At 32.4% G+C, this 14609-nt stretch overlaps 1 protein-coding gene across 1 annotated transcript in view; it reads left to right on the top strand.

The window, feature by feature from the left end:
- LOC117169417 (nephrin) overlaps positions 1-14609 on the top strand; it is a 456412-nt gene that overhangs the window by 231720 nt on the left and 210083 nt on the right. The window lies entirely within an intron of this gene.

The following is a 14609-nucleotide window of genomic DNA, read 5'->3' on the forward strand; positions in this document are numbered from 1 at the left end:
AGTTTGACTTATATTGTATGAAAAAATTATAAAAATGATAAAATTATGACAACAATATGTATTTTTAAAAGATCAAATAATTTTTACTTGTTTTTGGAATATTTCTATAAAAGATTCTTTATATTACTACGACGTTTCTAAATTTCCAACGGAGCAAATAAGAAGAACAAACAGAGGCATATCAAATCTTTATGCGTAAAGCTTATTTACCTCTACGTCGTAAGATTAACATGTTATATGAATCTTTGCAAATTTTATTAATAATATTACCCGAGTAATTCTAAAAGATTATACTTTATAAATTGTTGCACAATCTAGAAATTCTGCTCAAACAAATCAGTAGCAAACGAACAAAACATGATAAATCTATTCAGAATATTTACTTAATAATTAGACATATTCTGAATTTCAAAAAACCAGCGATAAAAAAATGCAAAAAGAATAATATGTAGACAAAGCCATTCTTCGAATTATTGAATCTATTATCTGGGATTCATACAGTTTTTATAACATAATAAACACATAAGTACAGAATATACTAATTTTTTTAAGAAATGGATTTATCATGTGTTGTTCGTTTAATCCACAAATAAAGTACTCTTTTGAGACCCAACATTTTAGATCCATCTTGACTAAAAGTTCAACCTACGACCCTCACGGGGGAAAGCTTCAAAGTGGCCTTTATGGAACAGTTGTAGAAGACTCTCGGAAAAAAAACTGGTTCGTCGAGGGGATGAATATCTCTTGGATTACGTATGTTTACTTGAACCTTTTCCCCAGTTCCTGGATAATATATCGCACTGATGAACCTAGAGGTGTCCATTACTAAACGAATGAATCCATCCTCTCCTTTCATAATAGCGTAAGTAGGGTTAATTTTCCGAAAACCACCCGCTCGGGTTTTCGCCAAAAGGCCATGACCAAGAGTCACACGTTCCTCAATGGGAATTTCAGCAAATCTACGAGGAGGAGAATGATGTAAAGAAGGAGCTAGAGATGGAGCTAAAGATGGATCAGGTACATCCTGCCTACGTCTTTTACGTTCAGGAGAACTGGTTGAATTTCCTAACTCTGGAAGAAAAAAATAAAAATGGCTAAATCAGAATATTAATTAGAAAAACTAATATAGGGAAGGGCAATAAATATAGTTCGCTATCTTATATAAATGTGATTTTCTATGTAAAGATCACTTCTGGAAGGTTTCTTGTTTACAAAAGTATTTTAAATAACGTCATTTTATAGGAATTGTGTTTTGGCCGAAACAGAATGGATATTCATTTCAAGAGAAATTATCTGGTTTAAGAGAAACCAACACAATTAAAAAGAATCCGGCGGAATTCACATTGAATATAAATGATTGAAAATTGATTTCAATTAAATTTGAAGTCCAACTACTTTAGTTCATATACAACAATACTTTCATGAATAATGAAACATATACAAATAAAGTAAAAATAAAAGTAAAGATAAAATTTTTTTAAATCTTCAGTTTCACCTAATAAAAAAAAGATATATCGTTATACTTACCAATAGAAGTAACGAAAATAGCCAAAGGTATGAACAGAGAAACAGTGAACTCCATTTTTTCTAAATATAGAGTAAACTGCTTGATAGAAAATTTTGCGAGCCGTGTAAATGAATATTCTAATCCTTTTCCAGCATATATACTATTCGCTATCTTATTTATTAGTCTTAATAATTGTGCCATATATTTGCAAATGGAATGGAAAGGTAAGAATGTTCTTTTGACATACTTTCATTTCATAAATCATTTGTCTTAATTTAAATGCATATAGATGGTACAGATTAATGACATAATGGGTGTTTTTTTTATCCTGAGACATCGAAATATCTCGAGAAATACGCATCTATCCCAAAACAAAAGAAAATTCGAATGAAACTTACGTATTTTTTAATGAAGGATCAAAATCTGCAATAAAAACTAGAGTTTCCTATTACATTTTTCCCCCCTTGAAAATAAAGAAAAATTTTACAGGCATTTTTTTCGTAGTATGCGTATTTCTTGCAATATTTCGATGTCTCATATTAAAATAACATACTGTATGTACATAATTTAAGGGAACACGAAACTTTTTATATCGCAATAACCAGCACTTTCGGAAAAGAAATATCTGCATCATAATAATTTATACTGTGTTAAAAGCATTATTTGATAATTGAGAATATTTTTCGGTATTGTAAAACATCGAAAAACAGTGTTGTAGAAGCATACGACGTAATATATCTGTCAAGACTATTCCGCACCTAAGATGGGACATGAAATTTGAACTTTGATATTATAATACAAAAAAGTATAGCGTAATAACGATTTTTTTATTTATATCTTACTAACATCAGCATAAGACATGTAAGTTTAAAAAAAATGTTTCGAAACCCTCTAGCTGTATTAATTTATAAGGAATTCAGTCTTGCAAATGATTTCGTTAGCTTGTCCAATATAATGGAGAATACTTCATGCAATCTCACATTTTGATTTTTTTCTACGTCCAAATCTAACTTGGAGAACTGAAACCAGTACAAATTAGGTATTTTCAATTTAGCTACCAGCTAACTTCACTTCATTGACTGCTGAGGGGAGCCCTAGCTTGCTAATATTTTCGTAAAAACTAAATTTCTGTATATCAGTCTATTTGGAAAGTAGTTTTTATTTTTTTAATTACTATTTAATGAAATAATAAAAAGATGAGAATTATTATTAATTACAAATATAATACAGAAATAAATTTTCGTTCCATGCATTTGGTCGATTGTTTTCTCCGCAGCTTTTAACGAAATAAAGTTAGCTGGTGGTTCAAGTGAAAATACCTAATAAGGAAGACATTTTTATGAAATGCCGTTGAAAATAACCACACAAAAAACAGCTGAGTCCGACAGGCACTTCAAACAAAATTTTGTTGTACAATTATTAAATTCCGTTTAAATAAATGAGGAGCAAGCGAACGAAACATGATAAATTAATTCAAAATTATTCCTTAATAATTATACAAATACTGTATTTCATGAACACCTGCGGTAGAAGACAAATTTTTAATACTATTATATAGAATAGACCATAGAAACCATTTTTCAAATTATGAAATTTATTAGCTTGGATTTGTGCAGTTTTGATAACATATTAAATACTTCAGTACAAAGTATATGGTATTTCATTTATATATTTTAAAGGTTACAACATTTATAAAGCCCAATTTTAATGGGATTTAATTTTTTTAACTAAGCGTCAATTATCATATTCCTCGAGTCCTGAAAATGCTAAAACCATGCATGAAACCCAGTTGAGACCCAAAATGTTAGATCCACTCTTGACTAGAAGTGCAACCCTCCACCAAACCTCAAAGTGGCCCCTATGTAATAGTTGAAGATTATGTAATGAAACAAACTCATGTTCGTCCAGAGGACGAATTTCGGTTGCGATACGTTTGTTTTCTTGAACCAGTTCCTGAGTGGTACATCGTGTGATAACCATCATCTCGGGTTTTCGCTAAAAGACTATGACCAAGAGTAACACGTTCATAAATTGGAATTTTAGCAAATCTACCACGAGGAGGCGAAGTATGTCTAGCTCTTGCGGGAAAATTATTGATCAATATCCTAACTCTGTAAAAAGAAATAGAAATGGCTGGATGAAAATAATAATTAAAAAATATTTAGATCAGTTTTGGAAAAACTTTTTTTTTTGCAAAAGTTCTTTGAAATACACTACCGTCAGAAATCTTCAATACGATTTCGCGATTGGAAAGCTCATAATTATTCGTTTTATTTAGTTAAATGTAAAATAAGATTTTAAATATTACAGCTTGTAAATTTCAGCTTTTTCCATAAATATCCTATGTCATAATAGCTAATCTTTGTTAATGGTTAAACAATATTATATATTTTTGTACAATATACATATTAAATCAACTTATTTACGGATTTTTATTTGTATTATACTTGTTTGACGATGATACCGAAAATGTTGTTTGTTTTTACGTATTATTCTAACGGCTTAGGAGATCCTTCTAGAAAGTTACAATTTTTATTTTTTTGAAGGAAATTTTTAAGGGTTATACTCGTTTAGACCCGCCGATTATGAATTTTTAAATAAAAAATAACTAATTTAATAATTACAAATTGTTCATTCATCAATTTTAATCTCATTTATCAGCCAAAAAAGATTCGATAGTCTCAGCCAAGACAAGGCTCGTATTGAGTCAAGTAAACATTGTCTTAGCCAAGACCAGATTCGACTTAACACAAGTAAACGCCGTTTTACCTATTGTGGCCATAAAGGTAAGACGAACTCCTATGTCTCGACTCAGTTTTGAGACGCAGCCAGGCATCGATGCCTTGGAGACGAACTCAAGACATAACCAAGTCGAACTCAAGTCGAAGCATTTTTACTTGCGTGTGTCATATAAAATCCAGATTGTTGCTTTAACTTTCCTAGGTCATGTCACAAGTTGAAGTCGAGGTACAAAATTCGAGAAATTCTTGCATTTTTTTAACGAAGTGTCTCATCCCAAAATTCAAAATGAGTAGTCAAATAGTTTTCCTAAGCTTGGCTAGTTTCGAATTTTCGGTAAGTCTGGTCCATCTCCTTTTCCAAGACTCTCAATTTTTCAGGACAACCAATCGCAGCCCTTTTTTAACTTCTCACGTGATATATTCTTTTTAAAGGGTCAACAATATCTCTATTAAGGGTCATTCAACACCAAATTTAATCATTTCTCCAACGGGTTTTAAAAAAGTTTCTTTCCCTTTTTTTTTTGAACGTGTAATCACGTTTCAAAGTCAACAGTGATTTTCATTACCGCTCGCGCCAGCCATGAACATAATTTCCGACGGCAGTGTACGAGCTTTTGAATCATCAATGTGCTAGCTAATAGAAGTATCTTTGAAAGTATAAGTAAGTAAGTAAGTAAGTATAAGTAAGTTGACGTCGGAAAAACTGCCAATGGATAGCTGAAATAGAGATTTAAAAAAAATAATGCTTCGGTTTTAAACTAATTCACAAAGCACTATTTTATGATATTTTTGTTTAAATTACATTTAAAATGTTAGAAAAAGTATGACGAAAACAACCGCAGTTGATCTTTTAATCTCCAGACAATTAAAACATACAAAATTAAAGTAAAACATATTCTTCACTTTGATTTCAAATGGATCTTCTGTCTTTACTTTTTTAACTTTAAAGTAAAGGTTAGGATGTTTCTTTGAAGACCCTTGAATATAAAAATGAATATTCTTTTTTATTTTCGAAAAATTAAGTGTCTTTTCGTCTGTTTAAGCGCAACCATCTGTTTCGGCGAATTGTAACTTTTTTCGTATAAATAATCAAAGTTATTCTCTAGAAATCTGTGTAGTGACTTTTGTCCAATTGCGAATTCGTTGAATTTTACTTTTAATTACAGAAAGTTCGCATAGGTGTATAATATAACAACATAGGTGCACTGCAGATGCGCACATACAGATTTTCAATCACGTCACTTCGTTCGTATCGACATTACGTTTATGCACAATTATCGAACCACACTATTGACTTTTTACCCTGTTATATAGAATCAACTTCCGTGAAGCAATTTGGCTCGAAAACGAATCGCTTACGTTTTCGAACGACCAATGCCCGCTTCTATTTTATTGAACTGTTGAACCGAAACGGATTCCACTAAATGGTACTGTTATTTATAGCGATCAATCCGTTTTTAAATTCCATGAAAGCTTTCCTGAAAAAGTATACTACTCCAAGTAATTACTAGGGCGGGAAATGACTTTTTTAAATAATTGATATTCACTTGAAAGAAATTAATTTTTAAATTTCTAAATGTGTAGCAACTGCTCATGCCTGGAAGTTTTATAACCACATGCATAAGTTATTGCAATCCCTGCAGTATGGGCCGTTTCGAGCCGCGTTTAAAATCATTAGGATTTTGAAAAAGTAATTAAAAAAGGGTTTCTTATACCTTCAGACAATGATGTACGCGTATTTTCCTGTGTCTGTGGACTTCTTTGTAGAAAAAATATGAAAAAAATAGTAAATTTTCACTATTTTTTTCTTAGATTTCCTGTCTGGTATCATTAAACTTTTGTTTTTAAGGAAAGCCAAATATTTAGCCGATTCGCTGCTCCTTTTGGTTTCCGTTAAAGGTAAAAAAGTGGTAAAAAAATTGTCCAGCTGGTACAGGCCCTATTTCTCGACGGATTTTGTAGTGTCTTGTTGAGAAATTCTGAGAACTAAATTTTTAATCTTTTAAAATTCTTTAATTTTTCCATTTAATTCGACGCGCAAAAATATAGAAAATAAATATAGTGACAAAATTAACAATTTTAAGAATATAATTTTTTTTATGTAAAAGAATTAAAAATTTGAATAAGTAAATTGGTCTATGGTGCATTATTTCTCAACAGACCTATATTTTTGAAGATTTCATTTTTTATGAGTTACTTCGAAAGCAAGTGAAATGTTTATTTGTCTTTTTATGCATACGGGCACCTTTTGTCTATGTTGAGAGCCAGAAATATGCTGAATAGAATACGTCATTTGACAGCAAACATTTGTATTATAATATTATGATCTACAGAGAATTAAAACGTATCAGGTAACGTGCATCGATTTATACAAATGGACATCTTAAAATAATTAATATTAAGGAAAAGCAGAATCTTATTCGTTATAAAATAATAAATTTTACGAAATATTCTCTAAACCTTAAGAACTGTTAAATAGGACTCATTCTAAATTACACAATCTCTATTTATTATCCTTCAGCACCCCTTCTTCAATGAAAAAGAAGTGAGAAAATTTAATCATCTGTTATACAATACATTTTATACAATCAAACTTTTTAAGAAATTATGGCGAAATATTTATCACACTGTAAACATGAAATTCGAGGATAGTTTGACAATAGATATAGTCAGTTATGGGTGTTCACGAAAAATTAGAGCTTAAATCCAAATGCATGTATAAAAATAATTTCACTGTATCAAAAAAATTTGCATTGGTTCAAGCATAGAATATGGTTATTATATGGGCAACAAAACAATTTTATTGACTCAACAAAATCTTTTCAGTAGGTAGAGTATTTGCTTGATTCAAAGAACAAATTTGGTCGTATCACACAAATATTTTGTTGGTTGGGTCACACAAATATTTTTCTAAGTGTATTATCTCTCTATTCTTTTGGCTGTTTCAATTTTCTATACTTCATCCATTATTCTTGAAGGCCGTCATTGCAATTTTCTTTGTTACGTTCACCTTCAAGGGCGAGGATAAAATAATTGAAGGACGGAAGTACAAAACTAGATAACCTACATTTTTATTGAAGATGGGTTTATGGCATGACAAATTATTACAAAATAAAATGCACAATCGTGGTGAAAGTATTTTCTCAAAACATGATTTTTTCATACAATAATTTTTAAACCAATTTTATGTGAAATTTAGTTAAAATTTTAACATAGTAATCATTTTTGCTAACCCTCTAGCATTGATATTTCTTAAAATATAAAATAATATAATAATTTTTGTATCAAAACTTTTTCATTCTTATTCAACATCCACTTCTTGAAATTAACTAACTTTTTTACATCCCATCATTTTTACCAATATGCACAAAGTTGATATCTCGCGCGCATATTCTTATTTATATTTTTAAAATGAAAATTGAATTTTTTTATTACCATTCACAGCTGAACCTGCTTTCATTTTATGCTATTATCTTTTTCAAATTGTTAACTCTCACATCCGTTTTCTCGAACCTTGATCACTTTTTTTAAATACAATTTTTCCTGTCTCAATTCATCAAAACATACTTCAGCTCGGGAGTGTATGTTTGTTCTATTCTTAAATTGCGGTTTCTATTTTACAGAATATTTTTTTGCTCTTTTGGAAAATTCCGTGAAAGTAGAGCAACTAGTTCCGTGAGCACAAAATTGTGTTGACTTTTCGGATTACAGATAGGAAATTGAGAGTGTGTTTAAGAAACCTGAAACTAGGTCCAGCATTTTTTTTATTTACCCAGATGCGGTTTTTACCTTATGATTCTTGTCAAAATATTAATTTATTAATTTATAATTGACTCTATAAGATAAAGATCTAACACCATCATTTCTTTTATAATTCTTTATAATTCTTTTATAATTATTTCATTATTTTTATAATTGACTCTATAAGATAAAAATCTAATACCATAATTTCTTTTCTTTTTCCGGAAGCAAAAATTTCAGAGTTGTTTCTCAATTGGCAAGTGTGTGAGTAAGAAAAAACTATAAAATATTTGCATTGCTTTCTTCTTGATAAGTTTCGATGGTAGATCTCAATAATTAGTTCTACAACTGCTTAACCATTTTTTCTTGTAATCTTTCGTCCTACCAAATCCGTATTTTTTGGTTTGTCAATTTTTGTGAAAAAAAATAGTCACGCTGTGCGTCATCACTAAGGCGAGAGATATTTGCTCTGGCCTTGATGAGATTTTGTTTGAAACAAACCTCGTTTTCTTCTAAAATAAATTAAACAAAAATTATGTGTGCGTCATCTACACCAACATGCCATATTCACAAGCTATAGCTTCAAAGTGGACTAATTAGGTAAATTTACACTTTTAATCTATTTTAACTTACTTTAGTCTCTCTAATAATTTTGTTTTGTGTAGAAAGTGAATAAAGGAAGGTTAAATCGATTAACTGTGTACCTAATCTTATTTCATAATATTGCTTTATTATTGTTACAATAAAATTTTAAATGTTACGCAATCGCGTTCTTTTATTAGACTTTTCTATGTGAAATAAATTTCATTTTAATCAAAGAAACGGCTTCAAAATATATTGTATCAAAATTGAACCAAACTTGGTTCATATTAGGCAATACGAATATTGAAAGAAATTTTATCTCTTGTTCAATTTTTACATTGAACAAGAGAGTGAACATAATAGAAGTTCAAAATCCGTTTGTAAGAAAATGTCCTGAAACAAAACTGAATTCCTAATATTTTCTGTGCTGTAGAGTTTCACTAGTAATTATTGAAGCTTTAATAATGTCGATTTAGAGAGAACATATCACGTACGCTGCGAATGCGCAAATACACATTCGCAACTACGTCACTTGATTCGTATGGACATTACGTTTATGCGCAATTATCGAACCACACGATTGCCTTTTTACCCTGTTATGTAGAATCAGTTTCCCATGAACAATTTGGCTCAAAAACGAATTGCTTACGTTTTCGAAGTAATAATGCCCGTTTTTATTTTAGTGAACGGTGGAACCGAAGCGGATTCCACTAAACGGTACTGTTATTTATAACAAATAATCCGTTTTTCAATACCATGAAAGTTTTCCTGAAAAAATATACTGTTCCAAGTAATTTTCAAGACGTAGAAAGAATTTTGTTTATTTAATCGATAAATAAATTAAATTTAAAATTTGTGAATATGTTTATAAGTACTCAAACCGGGTAGATGAAAACCCACATACATAAGTTATTGGAATCCCTACGGTATAAATTTGCAAAAATTGCATGAATTTCATATTTTAGATTATTTCTTTCTGGGAGCATTTCTTAAGACCCAGTGTTATACACAGTAATAGAAATATCTTATTATAATAATAAAAACTGCCGTGATAATAGTATTTCTGTAAAAAAATCATCTCGGTATTAACAAACATGCGAAAAACAATGCCATTAAATCATACTGTTAAATAAAGCGCATGATCAGAAGCAGAGTTTTGTTAACTTAATAAGATCGGCATAAATTGCCGTGTTGATTCTTAAAATAACGCGTCGTAGAACATTTTATGTATTGTCAGATAATAATTATTCATCACATATTTTCATAATAAAATCAAGAAAGCTGGTAAGACTATTTCACACCTAAGATAACACATGGAATTTGAAATTGCATCATGCAATTTTTTTCGTTTTAGTTTCGGCTTTTATTAGAATTTCTTTTCAATTATTTACATAAAAGAAAACCTTAAATATCGAGTTTAAAACAAATTATCGTTGCAAATGGTTAACAAAAAGTAGAGTCAAATATCAGGCCAAATAACGTTCTAAAAAGACACATGGACCAAAAAACGTTTTTAAAAAGTATATCAAAGAAAGGACGCGTTTAGAACACGCTACTGACCACAATTCATCTTTCGAATTCTAGGCAATTAAAGTGAAAAGTTTATTTGTCAGTTCTTTCATGCATTTTTTTTCTTCGTTGCCAAAAAGATGCAGAGATCGGATTAAAATTAGTAGTATTAATTTAGATTCAGAATATTATCATAATATTTTAACTTGTTTAGAACTAACGCTACGTAAAATACCGTAATACTACTCTGTGCCTATAATAGCAATGCATTGCAATGAGTAACTGTAGTATAGTTTCGAGACATAATAACTGTCTTAATTGTTTAAGAAGTTAAATATTTAGGATTTCACAAAAAAAAATCATTAAGATAATAAAAATAAATATAATATAAAGAATTTTTTATTCAGAGCGTGAACATTTGATATAAAATATATACAAACGTATCAAGTTAATTTTAATTTTTAGTTCTTAATCCCGAAAAATTTTTTTTCATTCAAACTTGGTTCGCAAAACGAATTTGCTCAAAAAAATTTGTATTGACTTAATTAATTATTATGTCTTCTCTGTTGGTCCATGTTTCCTGGTTGGCGTGGAGGACAGAGGAGAAAATCTGTGCGGTGCGGGTTTGGGTCGGTGGTGCTTCCCTGTTGGCGTGGAGGATATTCGAGAGTCTCCGGGTGGCTCAATGGCACGGTTGGGTCCATGGTTTGTAGTTGGCGTAGAGGACAGTTGAGAGTGTCTGTGCGGCGCAATGGGAGATTAAGGTTTGGGCCCATGGGTGGAGGAGTTGGGGCTGAAACAGGAAGAGGGTTTGGAGTTGGAGATAAAGATGGATGGGTTTCATGTTGTCTAGGTCTTTTACGTTCAGGAGAATCTTCCGGATTTCCTGATTCTGTAGGAACAAATGTATAAATTAAAATATTAATTAGAACAAATAATATTGGCACACAAAATTAATATACAGTACAGCCGCAAAACATTATTTTTTTAATTCCCTGACTTTTTCCTGTTTTATCCTTGGCTTTTTTTTCTGGCGATTTATATTTAAAGACCAAATTCTAATCTCGTAACATTTTTAACACAGAATTTTCCATAAATGGAATAAAACAATTTTGAAATTAAATTTAGAAATATTGAATGTATTATCTTCAGGGATGCCGCAGCCTATTTTACTTTAAACAGTGAAAAGACGACTTACAACCGAAAAATAAACCAATTTTAATCCCTCAAAATGATGTAAATCCTTGGAAATCCCTTGAAATTTTTTAGAGCTCCTGAAAATTCGTTGAAATCTTCTAAATACCCTACGATATTTCAAATCCCTTTAAATACTGTGAACTACCTTGCAAGTTTTTGAAGGTCTTGAAAATGACTTGTAATTTGGAAGAAAACGTAAAATCTTACAAATCTGTTTGAATTACTTCAAACTATTGAAATCTGTTAAAAATAACATATATTGTAAAAATATGATATTATTATACTTACCAATAGAAGTAAGAAAAACAGCTATGGTTATGAACAGGGTAATAGCGAACTTCATTTTCTAAAAGTATAGAGAAAACTGCTATAATTGAAGAATTTTTTGAGTCGTCTAAATTAATATGCTGAAATTGTATTACATAATATATACTGTTTGGCTGTCTTATTTGTCCTTCTCGATTTAAAGGTATACAGGCGGTACATATTTACGAAATATGTAGATAATTAGATAGAACAACAGGCTCGTTATGGCGCAATAAATATGCACACTTTTAGAAAAAGAAATCTGTCTTTTAATTATTTACACATCCTTAAGAGTTTATCCCAGGTGCGGATTCAGCTCGGCACCCAGAGCAGGTGCGTTGGCCCAAAGTTGGACCGACTTTGGCCCGCCGTAGATCGGCAGCCAAAGTTGGGGCACCTTTTATATTTATAAGATACTTACGTCGGCCCAACCTAAACAGCCAACGTTGGCAGACAACGTAGGACCGACTGTTGGCCCAACTTTGGCCCAAACATGAACCGACCATCAGGGCAACTATGGGAAATCTTTCGTTAACGAGTAACGCCGACTACTGGCCCCACTCTGGGCCAGATCGGCCCAGAGATCGGCATGAAGAGATTTGAAACGTTCTGAAGAAGTTAGGCACATTATTGGCCCAACAATGGCCCAAACACGGACCAACCACCTGGGAAACTATCGGACATCTTTCGTTAACAAGTACCGCCGACTACCGGCCAAACTTTGGGCCAAAGTTGGCCTAGAGTTCGGCATGAAGGGATTTAGAAAGTTCTGGAGAAGTTAGGCCGCCTATTGGCCCAAAAATGGCCCAAACATAGACCAACCATCGGGGCAACTATGGTACATCTTTCGTTAACGAATTTCAAAAATTTTCAAGTAATTTTAAAGAAACTTAAATTATTTGAAAGAAATTAAAAAAAGGAAAAGAATTTTGAAGAAATTTTAGAGACCTTAAAATACTTTTTATGAGTCGAAAAGATTTTTAGTGATTTAAAGGGATTTTGTCCCATTTCAATGGATTTAATATGGTTTAAAAAGTGAGGAAAGGAATTTTAAATCTTAGAAAGCATTTTAAATGATTTTTTTTTAAAATCAAAAGAGTTTAAGGATTTTCATGTAACTTAAAAATATTTTAAAGTATTTAAACAGGCTTTCAGGAATTTCAAGAAATTTGACCGGACTTATTTGATTTACGAAATTTTTTAATTTATAAACGAATTTTAAAAGATTTCAAAATATTTAAAAGAGTTCAAGATATTTTTAATGAATTTAAGAAATTTTAACTAATTTTAAAGAATTTTTTAGGAATTTCGGTAGAATTAAAATGACTTTTAAGACTTTTAAGTAATTTGAAAATATAATAATGTTCTTGAATTCTTTAAAGTCTGATAAATATCTTGAAATCTTCGGAAATTTGTAGAAATCCTTTGAATTCTGATGAATTTCTTAATATATATATAATTAAAAATTTGTCATAAGGAAAACCGCATCTGGAAAATTGCACCTACTCCCAGCGAAATCGCGGTAAAATTTCAGCCACAACCACGTCTCCCGACCGTGAGATAGGTGGTTGCAGTCTGCAAAGGAATCAATTCGACGATCCAGCAAAAGCCTCGTGCACCCTAAGAACACGGAGCGACCCAAGCACTACCGCCATCTGCATTTTTCTCGCAAGTGTTTTAGCATATTGTTGACACGCAGGGATGCTTTTTAGGCCATTAGGAAGTGAAAGCTTGGCACCTCCAAGAGCGCCGATGATAAGGACGATTAGTTTAACAGAATATTCCGGGTACAAGCGTTGCAACTCCCTTATAAGGTCACGATACCTCTCTTTTTTTCTTTTCATTTTCCTTGGTTATGATGTTTATGTCAGCTGATGCCGAAAATTCGATAACGAACATGGTTCGCTTCTCGAAGTCAAGAAGAACCATGTCAGGCCTCGAGTGAGCAACAGAAACAATTGTCGAGAATATAAAGTTCCAAGTTATGCGGCACTTCCCATTCTCGACAATTGACTCGATTTCCCTAGGAGCATTTAGAGGAGCGATATTAAGGTTAATGCCGTGAAAGTGACAGAGATGGTAATAAAGCACTCTTAGTGTCGCATTGTGCCTTTGAATGTAGGTCATTCCCGCGTGAGTTGGACAACTATATAGTATGTGAGCTAAATGCTCCGGGTTGTGCATGGCACGCCCTGCAGCTATCATCAGGAATGTCTTGGCTCAAAATGTAGTGACGGTATGTTAAGGTGGAAATGACACCGTCTTGGCATGCAAAAATGAAACCCTCCGTACCAGACGTTAATCCGGGCGAGTTAAGGAAAGCAAACGTTAGCTCACAAGACATTGACTGATCCTTCACATTTCTGTGGAAGATACCATGCATGCTCTTATCGAGGAGCTGTTCACGAAAGTTTTTCTCTTGTGCTCTCTTAATCCGGGCTTTCAGGAGTCAGTACTCGAGATAGATAAGATTTGATGCATTTTGCTCACCGCTAATACTGAAATCAAGTCCGAGTGTTTTTGCAGCCTCCTCCACTGCTTTGTACAGAAACGCTCCTTTGCCCACTTCTTCGTGATTCCTGACAATTTTAAGAAGAGGGTCTCTTCCATTTGCAACTCTATGTGCTGTACCCAGAACGGAAGACCCAAAGGTCGCGAGATCCCGCCGATCGATCGCATTGAATCCATTTTTATTGGCTCCCCCAGCTGTAGATTGGTCGGCATTGTTGGCCGACCCATTGTCGGGAGCCCTGCGCGTTCTGTTGTTTTGAACCGCACTTACTACAGCTATGTTTGGTGTTGTCATTGTTTTTCCCACGAGAAGCTAGCGAAAGGGGTTCGTTCATCCTTGTAGAGCCCCGCATGCAAGGATAAGGCTGCGTGCTCTGAGAGTCGCCCGGAATCCCAGAGTCACCATTCTAGATACCTCACCCAGGTGCCATTCAGCTTTCGGCATGGTTTTCACACCTCCGCTTGGGGGTTAATTCCTTCGGGACCACCCCTGGACAATTGTCCGCGACTGCCTA

The sequence above is a fragment of the Belonocnema kinseyi genome, chromosome 3 (assembly GCF_010883055.1).
Source record: "Belonocnema kinseyi isolate 2016_QV_RU_SX_M_011 chromosome 3, B_treatae_v1, whole genome shotgun sequence".
In the NCBI taxonomy this organism is placed as follows: Eukaryota; Metazoa; Arthropoda; class Insecta; order Hymenoptera; family Cynipidae; genus Belonocnema; species Belonocnema kinseyi.